The sequence below is a fragment of the Bombina bombina genome, chromosome 1 (assembly GCF_027579735.1).
Source record: "Bombina bombina isolate aBomBom1 chromosome 1, aBomBom1.pri, whole genome shotgun sequence".
In the NCBI taxonomy this organism is placed as follows: domain Eukaryota; kingdom Metazoa; phylum Chordata; class Amphibia; order Anura; family Bombinatoridae; genus Bombina; species Bombina bombina.
Genome location: NC_069499.1, coordinates 1,185,600,791 through 1,185,620,204, shown reverse-complemented (window position 1 = coordinate 1,185,620,204; position 19,414 = coordinate 1,185,600,791).

The window sequence follows — 19,414 nt, the reverse complement described above, 5'->3', positions numbered from 1 at the left end:
CCCCATTGAGAACCTGTGGTTCATCATCAAATGTGAGATTTACAAGGAGGGAAAACAGTACACCTCTCTGAACAGTGTCTTGGAGGCTGTGGTTGCTGCTGCACGCAATGTTGATGGTGAACAGATCAAAACACTGACAGAATCCATGGATGGCAGGCTTTTGAGTGTCCTTGCAAAGAAAGGTGGCTATATTGGTCACTGATTTGTTTTTGTTTTGTTTTTTTTGTTTTTTTATTAAATAGTTTTTTATTGAGGTTGAAATAATACATTGGCATCAGTCTCATCTACAGGATACATTGTACAACTTATATGGTACTGGCATGACATTACACGAAGGGCACCTCATTTTTTAAATCTTATAGGTTTTGCGAGTTCCTCAGACAAACAGGTCCAGTCGTGGGACCAAAAGTAAAGCAAAACAATTGAGGACATGGCAACATAGATAATGCTAAAGATTGCAAATTCAACTTATGTGGGATAAACACAGATTGTAAAGTGTATACACAACATCAAAAATAGTAAAGCATAATAAAGGCATCAGGATAACTCTGTACAGATCAACATTTGTGAAAACATGGAATGTAACCTCTTTTGGTTGTTATTTTAGTCAAATAACCATTAGTACTGAGCCTCCATTAGAACATAGGCAATCTCAAAACCACTATCTTAAGTAAACTTCAGGAAACAGGAAATCACTGTAAAATCAATGATCCAGTGTTGAACCCCCGTGAGCCATTCTACAATGGTGCAGGGGAATAAAAACTTAGTCATGGCTCAACAGGTAGGGCAGAGACTGCTAAACTCTGCCAAAAAGTGTGCATAGAGAAAGGGAGTCATCCCTAACTGCACAGAAATGAGGAGGGGGAGGAGAAGGGGAGGGAAGGGGAAGGGGGATGGGGAAAGGGGATGGGGAGAGGGGGGGAGGGAGAGTGGGAGGAGGGGAAGGGAGGGAGGGGAGGGAAGGGAGGAAGGGAGGGAGGGGAGGGAAGGGAGGGAGGGAGGAAGGGAAGGGAGGAAGGGGGGGAGGGAAGGGAGGAAGGGGGAAGGGAAGGGGGAAGGGAAGGGGGGAAGGGGAGGGGAAAAAAAAGGGGGGGGGGGAAGGAGGGAGGAAGGAGGGGGAGAGGGAGGAGGGCGGAACCAAGACAAGTAATGGGGTCCCATTCTTTAAAGAGACCATGCTGCCCAAGTAATATCTGTAAGTAAACACTCTCTTCCCCAACAACACATAATATCAGGATGGGGCTGCATTGATGTGAGGGAAATAGACTTGTTCACGATATATAAGTAGAAATAAGATTAGGGAAGATCAAGGGCTAGACAATGGCGATTATACAAGTACAAGAAACATAAGAGTTACATATTTAGATCCAAAGATAGCCAAATAAACAAGGAAGATTCCAGAGCATACAGGTAATAATGTAACATAGGATACTAGGAACTCAAGAATCTAGAGGGACCATTATAATGCAGGCAGAAACATACATGAAGTGTTCAGGCTCTTTGTAGTAATATGCAGCATGGCATGTAAAGGCATACACCTGAGAAGCGGGCTGAGAATGTAACACTTATCATGCAGTAAATAAATACTCAGACATCACTCAACAGTATCCATGCCCACACCTGCCAATAAGATTGCATTTAACTTTAGCATATATACTCAGAGGCAGCCTATACATGAGAAGTGGATAAATACCTACAGTGAAGAATACACTAAAGGGAAGGAACACTTAGTGATGTGAAAGAGGATATTGCAGGGGATATATAATGGCAGTAAAATACTTAGATATCTTATCATTCATAACAATTACCAATAAGTCCTCGTTATAATTAACAGGGTTTTGCTGCACGGTATTTAGTCTATATGGGTGCTGATGCAACTTCGCATACAATTGGCCTTTTTCATCCATTGGTTTGGCTTGCTAAGGACAATTAGTGGCAAGTCCTCTTTATTCTGCACCCAAAGGAACATCCAGAGGATTTAGGCCCAGTGTCTGCACAGTCTCAGAAAATTATCATCATAAATGCAGATTTTGGGTACAGCGGTAGCTAAAACTGAGCCCAGGAGCCGAATTACAAATCACTACTGTAATAAAAAAATTGTCACCCAACTCCGGTTTCTGTGATAGCCCCAGCCAGCCAGAAATCCTCCCGCTTCCGTGTCACCATGAGAAAGATATCCAACAGTGGAGATTCTCATGCAAGTATCAATGATCTGGACTTATGAAGGAACGCATGGTAGGGTAAAAGGAGATACTGAGCCTGAGCAATTGGCATCCCCTGTCGCGCCTGAAACATCACCCAACTCCAACTTTGACATGAGTGCCAGGACGCCACGTGTCCTCGATTTGCAAGATCATCATGGCTATGTCCAGGAGTAAAACCCCTGTGTAGCACGACTCCGGGCCCCCAACCATGAAGAACACCAAAGCATACATACGAGAAGCCTTCCAGAGGCAGGTGTCAGCAGTTTCCGCCATCTCACATATTTCACTGAGAGCCTCACTGCTCATTTCAACGGTACTGTCGGGTGTCTGAGAGTTGTAATCCAGCACGACAAAAGAGTCGGATCTATCTCCCCCGGGCTCGGTCCGCTCCCGCTCACTCTCAGATAAACCAGGGACAAAGGGAGGGTCTCCCGCAACCAGCTGCGTGGCGTCAAGCTGCTCACCGTACACTGCTTCTCCCGTCTCACCCAATTTACTGTGCATATTTTTTGAGCTTGCCGCTTCAATAACTGCGATTAAGCAGTCAAATCTGTTGAGTATTAATTGCTCATAATCCAGAAGTAGAGCCTGGATCTCGATGTAGGTGCAGTCCTCCATAACAAAAATGGTATAATCCCAGTAAAAAGTTGTTCCAATGTTGCTTGTTCTTGTTCCTCTTTATCCCCTTTTTTCCTCTGTTAATTATGCTCCTAATTACAGTTCACAGTATTATCTCACCTCAGACTGCCAATATTTTTAGTGGTTAAGCATTATTCTTCAGAAAACTTAGTTAATTGCAATGTAAACTCAGGAGCCTCTCCAAAACACGTCTTACTGCAACGGCTCCCGGCTCCGCCCCCCTTTTGTTTTGTTTTTGAATGTCAGAAATGTATATTTGTGAATGTTGAGATGTTATATTGGTTTCACTGGTAAAAATAAATAATTGAAATGGGTATATATTTGTTTTTTGTTAAGTTGCCTAATAATTATGCACAGTAATAGTCACCTGCACACACAGATATCCCCCTAAAATAGCTATAGCTAAAAACAAACTAAAAACTACTTCCAAAAATATTCAGCTTTGATATTAATGAGTTTTTTGGGTTCATTGAGAACATGGTTGTTGTTCAATAATAAAATTAATCCTCAAAAATACAACTTGCCTAATAATTCTGCACTCCCTGTATTGCGGTGGTCAGGAAACAAACCTGCAATATCTCCAAGGTACACCTATATAAATATATATATATGTTACGGGTAAATCAAGAAATCCGGGTAATCCTAGGATTTCCCGGGTAAAACAGACATTACCCAAGCGGCTGTGGGTAAAGCCCGATGTACTGTAATTCCCCCATCTACACTATTTCTTTTGCCTCTGTCTGGGGCTTCAAGGAAGGTGCCCTGCTGATCTTCTGGCATCCACCCTAAGGGAATTACAGTGCATGCTGTATATGTTTGATGCGGTGACTCTGCACTCTGAGGAGATTTATGATCATAGATTGGGCTTTCCCCACAGCCGCTTGGCACAACATATAAATATATACATTATATGTCATTAATGTATGTGCACAAAGGCCTTATTCAAAATCAAGTGAACCTGTCGATTTGCGTCAAAACTCACCTCAAAATCAGGAGGCGGTACATACGCAGCTGATATACACAGCTCTTCAGCCAATGGGGCCGAATTATCAATGTCTGTCCGACATGATACGCTGTAGTGTATCATGTCCGACAGACATCGCTGAATCCCGACAGCAAACATTGTCGGCATTTATCATTGCACAAGCAGTTCGTGTGAACTGCTTGTGCAATGCCGCCCCCTGCAGATTCGCGGCCAATTTGCCGCTAGAAGGGGGTATCAATCAGTCTGATTGTAGGAGATTGAGCAGATTGGTGTCCGCAGCCTCAGAGCAGGCGAACCAGTTATGGAGAAGAGGTCTTAAGTCCGCTGCTTCATAACTGCTGTTTCTGTCGAGCCTTCAGGCTCTTGATAAATCGGCCCCATAGTCTGCCATATTTTACACTTTAGGCAGCAATATTCACTTGGAATGCTATTCAAAAAGCAAGTAAGAATATAAATAAGCTTGTATTCTGCAAATCTTTGGCACCTTCTTGCTGGCAAGCACCATTGTAAGTAATGGAGGAAATAGAGCAGTGCAGGAAAAAGAACATTGGAATGTGAAATATTCATATTTCATGTCGGGTTAGTGCACTTTAGTTAAACTCGATTGGGCTTGCGCACGATTAGGGTGTTAGGTTTTTTTCCACTTTTCATGCTCCATTAATGTCTATGAGTGAATACGTTAATGTGGCCACCATATTCAAAGTTTAGCTTTTTGAGCACGTCGGTTACAGCTCGGAGTTTGTGAGCAAGCGGGAGTGATAAATAGCACTCCACTCTTAGGGGTAGATTTAACAAGCAGTGGATGCTGCTTTCTACCCCCAAAGTTTCAGTTCCGCCTGAAACTTAAGTTAAGAAGCAGCGGTCGTAAGACCGCTGCTCTTTAACTTCTCCACCAGACTGCAATCATCCCAATCCGATGGCGATGGGGATGATTGACACCCCCTGCTAGCTGCCGATTGCCTGCAAATGTGCAGGGGGCGGCATTGCATAAGCATTTCACAAGAAATGCTCGTGCAATGTTAAATGCCGACATTGTATGCTGTCAGCATTTAGCAATGTGGGGTGGACATGATCCAGTACAGCGAATAATGTCCGCTCCGCATTTGTTAAATTTACCCCTTCATCTAGCCCATAGTTACTTAGTACTATAAGTTGAAAAAAGACTCAAGTCCATAAAGTTCAACCTTTTACACATCCCTATTACTACTGTTCCAAAAGAAGGCAATAAATAAATAAAGGGGTTTCCAATTGCATGATATTGTTTATCATTGCTTTCTATGTCTGTCATGAAAAGGTTAATCATTTAGGTGGAAATCACTGTTTTCCATGCAAATAGCAAGTAGGAATTAGTCATTGCTCTGAGGATGGATAGCAAGAAGGGGTTAAAAACGGATGCTCGAGTAATTGACAGGAAAGGGGTTAATCACTGCTTGCTATGCGGGGGGGTTAAAAGGATTCATTTCTGCTGTTCATGTGACTGGCAGAGGGGGATTATTACAAATCTATAAATGATGAATAATACATATTTCTCCAACATAGGTGTGTCCGGTCCACGGCGTCATCCTTACTTGTGGGATATTCTCTTCCCCAACAGGAAATGGCAAAGAGTCCCAGCAAAGCTGGTCACATGATCCCTCCTAGGCTCCGCCCACCCCAGTCATTCTCTTTGCCGTTGCACAGGCAACATCTCCACGGAGATGGTTAAGAGTTTTTTGGTGTTTAAATGTAGTTTTTATTCTTCAATCAAGTGTTTGTTATTTTAAAATAGTGCTGGTATGTACTATTTACTCTGAAACAGAAAAAAGATGAAGATTTCTGTTTGTAAGAGGAAGATGATTTTAGCAGAAGTTACTAAAATCGATTGCTGTTTCCACACAGGACTGTTGAGATGAAGTAACTTCAGTTGGGGGAAACAGTTGGCAGACTTTTCTGCTTAAGGTATGACTGGCCATATTTCTAACAAGACTATGTAATGCTGGAAGGCTGTCATTTCCCCTTATGGGGACCGGTAAGCCATTTTCTTAGTTAGATAAAAGAATAGAGGGCTTCATAAGGGCTTAAAAAACTGGTAGACATTTTTCTGGGCTAAAACGATTGCTTTGCTAGGCATATTTTGCAGATTCTAACTATTAATGGTTATTATAATCTTGGGGATTGTTTAGAAAAACGGCAGGCACTGTGTTGGACACCTTTTTCAGATGGGGGCCTTTTCTAGTTTTAGACAGAGCCTCATTTTCGCGCCACTAATGCGCAGTTGTTTTTGGAGAGCAAGGCATGCAGATGCATGTGTGAGGAGCTAAGAATCACTGAAAAAGCTTATAGAAGGCATCATTTGGTATCGTATTCCCCTCTGGGCTTGGTTGGGTCTCAGCAAAGCATATAGCTGGGACTGTATAGGGGTTAAATGTAAAAACGGCTCCGGTAATTTAAGGGTTAAAGCTCTGAAATTTGGTGTGCAATACTTTTAATGCTTTAAGACACTGTGGTGAAATTTTGGTGAATTTTGAACAATTCCTTCATACTTTTTCACATATTCAGTAATAAAGTGTTTTCAGTTTGAAATTTAAAGTGACAGTAACGGTTTTATTTTAAAACGTTTTTTGTGCTTTGTTGACAAGTTTAAGCCTGTTTAACATGTCTGTACCATCAGATAAGCTATGTTCTATATGTATGAAAGCCAAGGTGTCTCCCCATTTAAATTTATGTGATAATTGTGCCATAGTGTCCAAACAAAGAAGGGACAGCAATGCCACAGATAATGATATTGCCCAAGATGATTCCTCAAATGAGGGGAGTAAACATGATACTACATCATCCCCTTCTGTGTCTACACCAGTTTTGCCCACACAAGAGGCCCCTAGTACATCTAGTGCGCCAATTCTTATTACCATGCAACAATTAACGGCTGTAATGGATAACTCTATAGCAAACATTTTATCCAAAATGCCTACTTATCAGAGAAAGCGCGATTGCTCTGTTTTAAACACTGAAGAGCAAGAGGACGCTGATGATAACTGTTCTGACATACCCTCACACCAATCTGAAGGGGCCATGAGGGAGGTTTTGTCTGAGGGAGAAATTTCAGATTCAGGAAAAATTTCTCAACAAGCTGAACCTGATGTTGTGACATTTAAATTTAAATTAGAACATCTCCGCGCACTGCTTAAGGAAGTATTATCTACTCTGGATGATTGTGACCATTTGGTCATTCCAGAGAAATTATGTAAGATGGACAAGTTCCTAGAGGTTCCGGTGCCCCCCGACGCTTTTCCTATACCCAAGCGGGTGGCGGACATAGTAAATAAAGAGTGGGAAAGGCCCGGCATACCTTTTGTCCCCCCCCCCCCTATATTTAAGAAATTATTTCCTATAGTCGACCCCAGAAAGGACTTATGGCAGACAGTCCCCAAGGTCGAGTGGGCGGTTTCTACTCTAAACAAACGCACTACTATTCCTATCGAAGATAGTTGTGCTTTCAAAGATCCTATGGATAAAAAATTAGAGGGTTTGCTTAAAAAGATTTTTGTTCAGCAAGGTTACCTTCTACAACCAATTTCATGCATTGTTCCTGTCACTACGGCAGCGTGTTTCTGGTTCGAAGAACTAGAAAAGTCGCTCAATAAAGAATCTTCGTATGAGGAGGTTATGGACAGAGTTCAAGCACTTAAATTGGCTAACTCTTTTATTTTAGATGCCGCTTTGCAATTAGCTAGATTAGCGGCGAAAAATTCAGGGTTTGCTATCGTGGCGCGCAGAGCGCTTTGGCTAAAGTCTTGGTCAGCGGATGTGTCTTCCAAGACAAAATTGCTTAACATCCCTTTCAAGGGTAAAACATTATTTGGACCTGATTTGAAAGAGATTATTTCAGACATCACTGGGGGAAAGGGCCACGCCCTCCCACAGGATAGGTCTTTTAAGGCTAAAAATAAGCCTAATTTTCGTCCCTTTCGCAGAAACGGACCAGCCTCTAATTCTACATCCTCTAAGCAAGAGGGTAATACTTCACAACCCAAACCAGCCTGGAGACCAATGCAAGGCTGGAACAAGGGTAAGCAGGCTAAGAAGCCTACCACTGCTACCAAAACAGCATGAAGGGATGGCCCCCGATCCGGGACCAGATCTGGTGGGGGGCAGACTTTCTCTCTTTGCTCAGGCTTGGGCAAGAGATGTTCAGGATCCTTGGGCGCTAGAAATAGTTTCTCAAGGTTATCTCCTGGAATTCAAGGAACTACCCCCAAGGGGAAGGTTCCACAGGTCTCAATTATCTTCAAACCAAATAAAAAGACAGGCATTCTTACATTGTGTAGAAGACCTGTTAAAGATGGGAGTGATTCATCCAGTTCCAATAAGAGAACAAGGGATGGGTTTTTATTCCAACCTGTTCATAGTTCCCAAAAAAGAGGGAACATTCAGACCAATTTTGGATCTCAAGATCCTAAACAAATTTCTCAAGGTTCCATCGTTCAAAATGGAAACTATTCGAACGATTCTACCTACTATCCAGGAAAATCAATTTATGACTACCGTGGATTTAAAGGATGCATACCTACATATTCCTATCCACAAGGAACATCATCAGTTCCTAAGGTTCGCTTTTCTAGACAAGCATTACCAGTTTGTGGCACTTCCATTCGGATTAGCCACTGCTCCAAGGATTTTCACAAAGGTACTAGGGTCCCTTCTAGCGGTTCTAAGACCAAGGGGCATTGCAGTAGTACCTTACTTGGACGACATCCTGATTCAAGCGTCGTCTCTGTCAAAAGCAAAGGCTCATACGGACATCATCCTAGCCTTTCTCAGATCTCACGGATGGAAGGTGAACAAAGAAAAAAGTTCTCTGTCCCCGTCAACAAGAGTTCCCTTCTTGGGAACAATAATAGATTCCTTAGAAATGAGGATTTTTCTGACAGAGGTCAGAAAATCAAAAATTCTAAGCTCTTGTCAAGTACTTCATTCTGTTCTTCGTCCTTCCATAGCGCAGTGCATGGAAGTAATAGGATTGATGGTTGCAGCAATGGACATAGTTCCTTTTGCACGAATTCATCTAAGACCATTACAACTGTGCATGCTCAGACAGTGGAATGGGGATTATACAGACTTGTCTCCGACGATTCAAGTAGATCAAAAGACCAGAGATTCACTCCGTTGGTGGCTGACCCTGGACAATCTGTCACAGGGAATGAGCTTCCGCAGACCAGAGTGGGTCATTGTCATGACCGACGCCAGCCTGGTGGGCTGGGGTGCGGTCTGGGAACCCCTGAAAGCTCAGGGTCTATGGTCTCGGGAAGAATCTCTTCTCCCGATAAACATTCTGGAACTGAGAGCGATATTCAATGCTCTCAAAGCTTGGCCTCAACTAGCAAAGGCCAAATTCATAAGGTTTCAATCAGACAACATGACGACTGTTGCATATATCAATCATCAGGGGGGAACAAGGAGTTCCCTGGCGATGGAAGAAGTGACCAAAATAATTCAATGGGCGGAGGATCACTCCTGCCACTTGTCTGCAATCCACATCCCAGGAGTGGAAAATTGGGAAGCGGATTTTCTGAGTCGTCAGACATTTCATCCGGGGGAGTGGGAACTCCATCCGGAAATCTTTGCCCAAATAACTCAATTATGGGGCATTCCAGACATGGATCTGATGGCGTCTCGTCAGAACTTCAAGGTTCCTTGCTACGGGTCCAGATCCAGGGATCCCAAGGCGACTCTAGTAGATGCACTAGTAGCACCTTGGACCTTCAACCTAGCTTATGTATTCCCACCGTTTCCTCTCATTCCCAGGCTGGTAGCCAGGATCAATCAGGAGAGGGCTTCGGTGATCTTGATAGCTCCTGCGTGGCCACGCAGGACTTGGTATGCAGACCTGGTGAATATGTCATCGGCTCCACCATGGAAGCTACCTTTGAGACAGGACCTTCTTGTTCAAGGTCCATTCGAACATCCGAATCTGGTTTCCCTCCAACTGACGGCTTGGAGATTGAACGCTTGATTTTATCAAAGCGTGGGTTTTCAGATTCTGTAATAGATACTCTGATTCAGGCTAGAAAGCCTGTAACTAGAAAAATTTACCATAAAATATGGAAAAAATATATCTGTTGGTGTGAATCTAAAGGATTCCCATGGAACAAGATAAAAATTCCTAAGATTCTATCCTTTCTACAAGAAGGTTTGGAGAAAGGATTATCTGCAAGTTCTCTGAAGGGACAGATCTCTGCTTTATCTGTTTTACTTCACAAAAGGCTGGCAGCTGTGCCAGATGTTCAAGCATTTGTTCAGGCTCTGGTTAGAATCAAGCCTGTTTACAGACCTTTGACTCCTCCCTGGAGTCTAAATCTAGTTCTTTCAGTTCTTCAAGGGGTTCCGTTTGAACCCTTACATTCCGTAGATATTAAGTTATTATCTTGGAAAGTTTTGTTTTTGGTTGCAATTTCTTCTGCTAGAAGAGTTTCAGAGTTATCTGCTCTGCAGTGTTCTCCGCCCTATCTGGTGTTCCATGCAGATAAGGTGGTTTTGCGTACTAAGCCTGGTTTTCTTCCGAAAGTTGTTTCCAACAAAAATATTAACCAGGAGATAGTTGTACCTTCTTTGTGTCCGAATCCAGTTTCAAAGAAGGAACGTTTGTTACACAATTTGGACGTAGTCCGTGCTCTAAAATTCTATTTAGAGGCTACTAAAGATTTCAGACAAACATCTTCCTTGTTTGTTGTTTATTCTGGTAAAAGGAGAGGTCAAAAAGTGACTTCTACCTCTCTTTCCTTTTGGCTTAAAAGCATTATCCGATTGGCTTATGAGACTGCCGGACGGCAGCCTCCTGAAAGAATCACAGCTCACTCCACTAGGGCTGTGGCTTCCACATGGGCCTTCAAGAACGAGGCTTCTGTTGACCAGATATGTAAGGCAGCGACTTGGTCTTCACTGCACACTTTTGCCAAATTTTACAAATTTGATACTTTTGCTTCTTCGGAGGCTATTTTTGGGAGAAAGGTTTTGCAAGCTGTGGTGCCTTCCGTTTAGGTGACCTGATTTGCTCCCTCCCTTCATCCGTGTCCTAAAGCTTTGGTATTGGTTCCCACAAGTAAGGATGACGCCGTGGACCGGACACACCTATGTTGGAGAAAACAGAATTTATGCTTACCTGATAAATTACTTTCTCCAACGGTGTGTCCGGTCCACGGCCCGCCCTGGTTTTTTTAATCAGGTCTGATGAATTATTTTCTCTAACTACAGTCACCACGGTATCATATGATTTCTCCTATATATATTTCCTCCTGTCCGTCGGTCGAATGACTGGGGTGGGCGGAGCCTAGGAGGGATCATGTGACCAGCTTTGCTGGGACTCTTTGCCATTTCCTGTTGGGGAAGAGAATATCCCACAAGTAAGGATGACGCCGTGGACCGGACACACCGTTGGAGAAAGTAATTTATCAGGTAAGCATAAATTCTGTTTTCTATGATTTCTATTAAATATATGTCATTGCTTAGTGATTTTTTTTATTACAGCAATGAAACAGTCTGTTTTATAGCCCTTTAAAGAGACATTAAACACTAAGGGGCCTATTTATGAAAGGCCTGTCGGACATGATCCAACATTGCGGATCATGTCCGACAGACCTCGCTGAATGCGGAGAGCAATACGCTCTCCGCATTCAGCATTGCACCAGCAGCTCTTGTGAACTGCTGGTGCAACACCGCCCCCTGCAGATTCGTGGCCAATCAGCCGCTAGCAGGGCAGTGTCAATCAACCCGATCGTATCGATCGGGTTGAATTGCGGCGATGACTGTCCGCCTCCTCAGAGCAGGCGGACAGGTTATGGAGCAGCGGTCTTTAGACCGCTGCTTCATAACTGGTGTTTCTGGCGAGCCTAAAGGCTCGCCAGAAACACGGGCCCTCAGGCTCCATACGGAGCTTGATAGATAGGCCCCTAAGGTCTAGATTACGAGTGGAACGCAATATTGTGCTAATGCAAGCTCGATATTTGCACTCCACTCAGTAACACCAGTGCACGTAAATGTGTGCTGGTATTACAAGAGCGGCACAATGTGAACACAACCTCATGTTCGCATTGCACAGAAGTCTTGTGCTCATGAGTGCACGCTTCCATAGGCTTTAATATGAGTCTCGTTCTGATGACGATAGACACAGCAAACCACTTAGAGCAGTGCAGGGGGCAAATCGTGGAGCGTTGGGCAGCAATAAATTTAAAATACTTACAAAAAGCTCCAGTTAAGCTTAAATAATCCCACTAAAAGGTGACCCATTTAATACTAGCAATCATATCCATGAATTTAGTTTTTAGACAGAAATGTATCCAAACATTTTTTAAATGTATCTAGGGTATTACCATTAACTACCTCCTTTGGTAATGAGCTCCACAATTGTATTGCTCTTACAGTGAAGAAACGTTTCCATTGCAGGAGATTAAATCTCCTTTCCTCCAACCTTAAATTGTGACCTCTTGTCACAAACAATTTTCTTGGAATAAACAGAGCTTCTGCCATCTCTGTATATGGGTCTTGAATATATTTATATAAAGTAATCATGTCACCTCTCAAGTGCCTTTTTTCTAAAGAAAACAGAGCCAGTTTGGCTAGCCTCTCCTCATAGCTTCAATTTTCCATTCCCCTTATTAGCTTTGTGGCCCTTCTCTGAACTTTTTCTAGTTCTGCAATATCTTTTTTTGCAATCGGTCCCCAGATCTGCACTCCATACTCAAGGTGAGGTCTTACCAGAGATATATATATAGTGACAGAATTATGCTTTCCTCCCTTGAATCAATGCCTCTTTTAATACATGCTAGTATCTTATTAGCCTTTGTAGCCGCTGCCCTGCATTGTGCACCCATCTTTAGCTTGTTATCTATTACTACTCCCAAATCCATTCCCTCCTCAGTTTGGCTAAGTCTTATCATATTTAAATAATACGTTGCCTGCTTATTTTTACTTCCAAAATGTAGAACCTTGCATTTTCCCGTATTAAATCTCATTTTCCATTTACCTCCCCATACTTCTAATTTTTGCAGATCCCTTTGTAATGAAAGTTCATCCTGCTCTGACCTAATGACCTTACTTAATAGAGATCTCGCTATTTAATCCTTGCTCCAAGTCATTTATAAAAATATTAAAAAGAACAGGGCCCAGTACTGATCCCTGGGCTGGGGGACTCCACTGATTACCTTTGTCCAATCTGAGCATGATCCATTTACTACTACTCGTTGCTCCCTATCTTTCATCCAGTTATTTATCCATGACCTAACATTTTCAGCTTTTCCCAGTCCCTTAATAATTTTGTGCATTAATCTCTCATGTGGCACTGTATAAAATGCCTTTGCAAAATCTAAGTATATCACATCAAGTGATTCCCCTTTATCTATATTTTTACTTTATTCCTCATAGAATCTAATTAGATTAGTTTGACTATTTCTCATAAAACCATACTGATTTGAACTCATAATAATCTTGTTTACACAAATGTGCTCATCAATATAATCCCTTATAATCCCTTAAAATATCTTCCCCACTATTGATGTTAGACTAACTGGTCTATAGCTTCCTGGATCATCCCTGCTTCGCTTTTTGAAGAGTGGCACCACGTCAGCTTTACACCAATCCTGGGGTACCATGTCTGAGGATGAGTCTTGAAAAATTAAGAGTAGAGATTTGTCTATAACAGTGCTAAGTTCCCTTAACACCCTTGGGTGTATTCCATCTGGGCCTGAAGTTTTATATACCTTAATATTATCCAGTTTTTTCCTAATATCCTCTATACATAACTCCGTTAATGGTATGGGCTGGCATGTTCTAGTTTGTTTCAAAGTATCGTCCATTGGTTCCTTTCTTGTGTATACTGAAGACAAAAACTGGTTTAGTACCTCAGCGTTCTCCCTGTCACTGTTAACCATGCTACCCTCCACGTATTTTTTATTTTTTTTTCAAAAGATTTTTTATTTATTTTCAAACTTATAGAAGTAACAATGAGGGACACGCAGGTCCCAAACACAAACATTAATGGCATACAGGAGTATGTGGTTATGAATAAAGCCAGGAGTCCCAAAGATAAAAAAACAGTACAGTATTAATAAGATTAGATGGACTCCCCTGAAGGAGAGATGACATCTCTCATTAGTCTGAGGACAAATGGGATATCTTAAGAGGAACCTATATGACACAACACATGTCTTGAAATCAGAACAAAGTCTAGGGAGGGGGGAGGGGGAAGGAGGGGGGGGAGCATAGAAGAGGAGAGGGAAAAAATGGGGAAAGATGGTAGATAGATCAAGAAGAGTCAGGCTGTAGGCTTTAGGACGTGACAGGAGGGCTCCAGGAAGTATCAAACTTGTCTTTCCAATCGGCCCAAGCAAGTTCGAATATGTCCAGTTTGTTTAAGTCAAAATATATAGTCTTTTCCATGGTATATAAGAAGGCCATGGTTCTCTCAATCTCGTTCCATGAAGGGGGTTTTTCTTTTTTCCAGGACCTAGCCAGATTAGTCTTAATAGAGGCCAATAAGTAGGTACTGAAGATAGCTTGATGCTTAGGAAGATCCTGTAAGCCCAGGTGGAGCAAAGCAGTAGGCGGGCCAGGCGGAATCCTGATCCCTCCACGTATTTTAATGTACCTATATTGCCCTTCTTAGATTTTTTGCTATTTATGTACTTAATGAACCTTTTAGGGTTAGACTTAGAATCCTTTGCAATTCATTTTTCATTTTCAATTTTGGCTAATTTGATTGCTTTTTGCATGTTTTTTTATATTCCTTATGATATGTTGAGTCTCTACTATTTTCTTTGAATAATTTAAATGCCCTACAATTTTTCCTAATTTCTCTTAACACATTTTTATTTAGCCACATTGGCTTGGATTTTTTATTTTTATAACCATATGGTATTTGTTGATATGTATATTTATTTAACAAGGATTTTAAATGTTATCCATTTATCTTCTGTATTTTTATTACAGAATACTTTGTCCCAATTTATGTTATTTAATGATTTCTTTAAATCGTCGAATTTTGCTTTCTTAAAATTGAAAGTCTTAGTTAAACCTTTAAGACACTGCTTATGAAAAGAGATATCAAATGTGACCATGTTATGATCACTGTAACCCAAATGTTCTTTGACTTCTATGTTTGATATTATATCTGTATTATTTGATAGCACTAAATCCAAAATAGCTTTACTCCTAGTTGGCTTCTCTATTAATTGCGACAAGAAGCTATCTCTGAGAATATTTAAAAATCTACCCCCCTTAGCTGAATTACTAGTTTCATTGGACCAGTTTATATCAGGGTAGTTAAAATCTCCCATAATTACAGCACTGTTATTAGCAACCTTACCTATTTGCATTAGTTGTTGAGTTACCACCAGGTCACTAATGTTGGGGGGCTTGTAGCATGTTCCAAGTAATATTTTTTTAGGATTTTCCCCCCAAATCTTTATTTCAACCCACAGGATCTCTACATTGTCACCTGTATCTTAAATATCTTTCCTTATTGTAGGTTTAAGGTTAGGTTTATTACACATGCAGATTCTCCCACCCCTTTTATTATTCTTGTCCCTCCTAAATAAAGTATACCCCTCTAAGTTAACTGCCCAGTCATGTGAATCATCCCACCAAGTTTCAGTTATACTGATAACATCATAGTCCTCTTCTGCAACTAAGAGCTCCAGCTCCCCCATTTTACCTGTCATGCTTCTTGCATTTGTTGTCATACATTTAATTTTCATGTGCTGTCTGCTGCTACTTGGTGTGCTTTCCTCCATACTTTCTAATGAGACATTTCTTAAGTCATCCCTTCCTTGAGATATTATAGGAGTGACATATTCACAGACTGATCACTCTGTTCTATTGTGTTCTAACTGACCCCCCCCCCCCCATTTGCCTAGTTTAAAAGATTCTCTAACTTGCTACCATCCTTTCCCCCAACACACCAGCAACCATGTCATTCATATATCTATATGTTTATATGTGTATATACACATATTAACACATAACTATATATTATTATTATATAAGCAAATACATATATATTTATAGTGAAAACACAGTCCTCCATTTACCTCCATGTAAAGGCGCCGCATCCTCTCACTTTAGCCCCTTATTACTGCTTTGTACAGTTTTAAAAAAATAAATAAAAATAAAGATGTTTATGTCATGATACTCTACTGTCCTCTTTATTTTGTAGGCAATTGGGGCAACTTTGAGATCTGATCTCTAGTTAAAGGGACAGTCGAGTAAAAAAAAAAACTTTAATGATTCAGATAGGGTATGTAATTTTACACAACTTTCCAATTTACTTTTATCACCAATTTTGATTTGTTCCTTTGGTATTCTTAGTTGAACGCTAAACCTAGGAGGTTCATATGCTAATGTCTTAGACCTTGAAGGCCGCCTCTGCATTTGACAGTTTTTCACCCCTAGAGGGCGTTAGATCATGTGTTTCATACAGATAACATTGAGCTCATGCACGTGAATTTACAGAGGAGTGAGCACTGATTGGCTAAAATGCAAGTTTGTCAAAAGAACTGAGGTAAGGGGGCAGTCTGCAGAGGCTTAGATACAAGGTAATCACAGAGGTAAAACGTGTATTATTATAACTGTGTTGGTTATGCAAAACTGGTGAATGAGTAATAAAGGGATTCAGGGGCGAAACTACAGGGGGTGCCCAGCTTAAAAAAAAAAGTTGACCAGCCACTGCCTGCACTGATATCATGTGAGTGTGACGTGATGCTTCATGGGGGGGCTGGACTATGTCACAGACTACTGTGGTCACTTTATAAAGTACTGGGGCCAGAAGGGTCAGGCCAGCCATCTCACCGGCAGATTACAGACTGTGTCACTAACTCACTATATACAGTACTGGTGGGTTAAACAGTGTCACTATATACAATAATAAGGGGTCAGACCATCTCACAGACTGTGGGCACAGGGTACTTCCTTTTGCAGACATGTAATCTGATTCACATTTTTTTTCTGTGTTAAATATTAAAAAAAAGATATGTATCAAATTCACTTTTTTTTTTTTTCTAAGAAGGGGGCCCTTCTTAGATCCTTGCACCTGGACCCTGTGGTTTCTAGTTACACCTCTGAAGGGATTATCTATCTTGATAAAACAACAAAACTTCTGGTGTTCACTGTCCCTTTAATGATTTCTAGCGCACAGTGTGACTGCGAGCTCGCAGTCACATTAACCAGCCACTTGTAATGGCTGGTTATTTAATGTGCACCTGTAAATGGGCATATTTGCCCCTTTACGGGCGCATATTAAGATAGCTCTCGAGTCGTAATCTGGCACTAAATAAATGCTAGATAGAATGATGCATTCTAAAAAAAGATTAGTCTGAGAATAACATGTAGATGTATTTTTTAAAGTTTCATTAGTTGTTTAAATAGTGACAAAATAAATTGTAAAGATATAGGGGTAGATTTATCACAGGTCAAGCGGCCATGATTCGCTGTAGTGAATCATGTCTGCTCAACCTCGCTAAATGCCGACAGCATACGCTGTTTTGCATTTAACATTGCACAAGCATTTCTTGTGAAATGCTTGTGCAATGCCGCCCCCTTCACACTTGCGGCCAATCAGCCGCTAGCAGGGGGTATTAATCATCCTGATCGGATCAGGATGATTTCAGACAGCCACCTAAGAGGTGGCGGAGAAGTTAAGGAGCAGCGAGCTTACGACCGCTGCTTCTTAACTTTTGTTTCTGGTGTACCAGAAACAATCGGGGTAGAATTCAGCATCCGCTGCATAATAAATCTACCCCTTAGTGTCTATAAAACAATGGGAGCTGCCATGTTGTAACTTAGGTTAAGTTCTCTGCTGTGGCCAATTAGAGACAGTTATAAATAGGTCACTAGATTGTGCAGCCAATGGCTGTGTGGAATATATCAGTGTTTCTAACAGGAACTGAAAAGCTCAGAATTTCAGAATGGAATTACAGGAAAAGGGACAAAATAAATAATGAAAGTATATTGCAGAGGTTTTTATTTTTATATGCAATTTATATTACCATCTCAAAGTGTCTCTTTAAAATTGCTAGGGGAGCTGTCCAGGGTGCTGTATGAGAGCTAATGCACCTAGAGTAGTGCTTAATCCAGCAATGCTGGGAAAAGCAGAATAACACAGATCTCTGAGGAAGTAGAGATGCACAAAAAGTTCTTGCAAAACTGAAAATCACATGGTTTTGCTGGAGATATAAAGATGCAGGCAAAGAACAGTGAGAGGAACACAGTTTATTGGGAAAATAGAGATGCACGCAGGGTCTGCACACAGAGTATAGAGAGAGCCTAGCATGGACACTGTTTAATAGGGAAGAAGAGATGCTTAAAGAGTACTTTTTTTGTGGAAGACACTACATAAAAGGAGGAGACAGGTAGCTCACAACATATAGAGGGCTGGAAAAATAAATATGCCAGAGATGTTGAATTTTTCTGTCCATGCATTACCTGGATGGACCAAGAATCTGCAAGTAAGTCCCATGTAATTGTGGTTAAATAGGGGGAAACCTGTTTGTATCAGGGATTATATTTATTTTTTTTACAGACCAGCATGGAAGCAAAACTTAAGCAGCCAATTGGATTTGGGAACATCATCAACAAATGATATATTACAACATATGACTGCTTTGCGTGTTTGCGGGTTGTTATAGGCTTTTAACAATCTCAGCTCATGATTTGCACAATTAATCCTTTCCTCATGAATTATTGTCTAATTACCATTTTTATAACATACAAACAATAAAGTGAATGAATAAACATTTGCATGATCATATTTTATTTGTCAATATGTTTAATGGTTTAAACATTTTAGCATTTAGTTTCAGCATTTCAATGAAATGAGAACATTTTTGTTTGTTAAAACATGAACTGAGCATGCTTGAAACTGACAAAAATATAGTACACGTGTAAGATAGGCTGCATGATAATTGTGAAAAATGTACAAATGTACTTGTTTATTTCCTACTGGCATCAGTTGATAAAACAGATTTACCTAGCAGCACAAAATCCTTTCTTTCTTGTATAACCATCTAGGGGTACCAGTGTTATAATAACTGTTGTGATAAGCACATACAGCAATGTCACTATATGGTACAGATTTGATTGTAAATGCAGATATGTAAATAAGTCACCACATTGTGCTTTTGCTATACCTTTTGTTGCAGCAGTGTTTTGTGATTCTAACCCTATGCTATTCATGTGTACTGTATGTTATACAAACTATGAGGCCTATTTATTAAAGGTCTGTCGGACCTGATCCGACAGTGCGGATCAGGTCCGACAGACCTCGCTGAATGCGGAGAGCAATACGCTCTCCGTATTCAGCATTGCACCAGCAGCTCTGGTGAGCTGCTGGTGCAACGCCGCCCCCTGCAGATTCACGGCCAATTGGCCGCTAGCAGAGGGTGTCAATCAACCCGATTGTACTCGATCGGGTTGAATTGTGGCGATCTCTGTCCGCCTGCTCAGAGCAGGCCGACAGGTTATGAAGCAGCGGTCTTTAGAACGCTGCTTCATAACTGCTGTTTCTGGCGAGCCTGAAGGTTTACCAGAAACACGGGCCCTAAAGTCTCACACTGGTGATGAG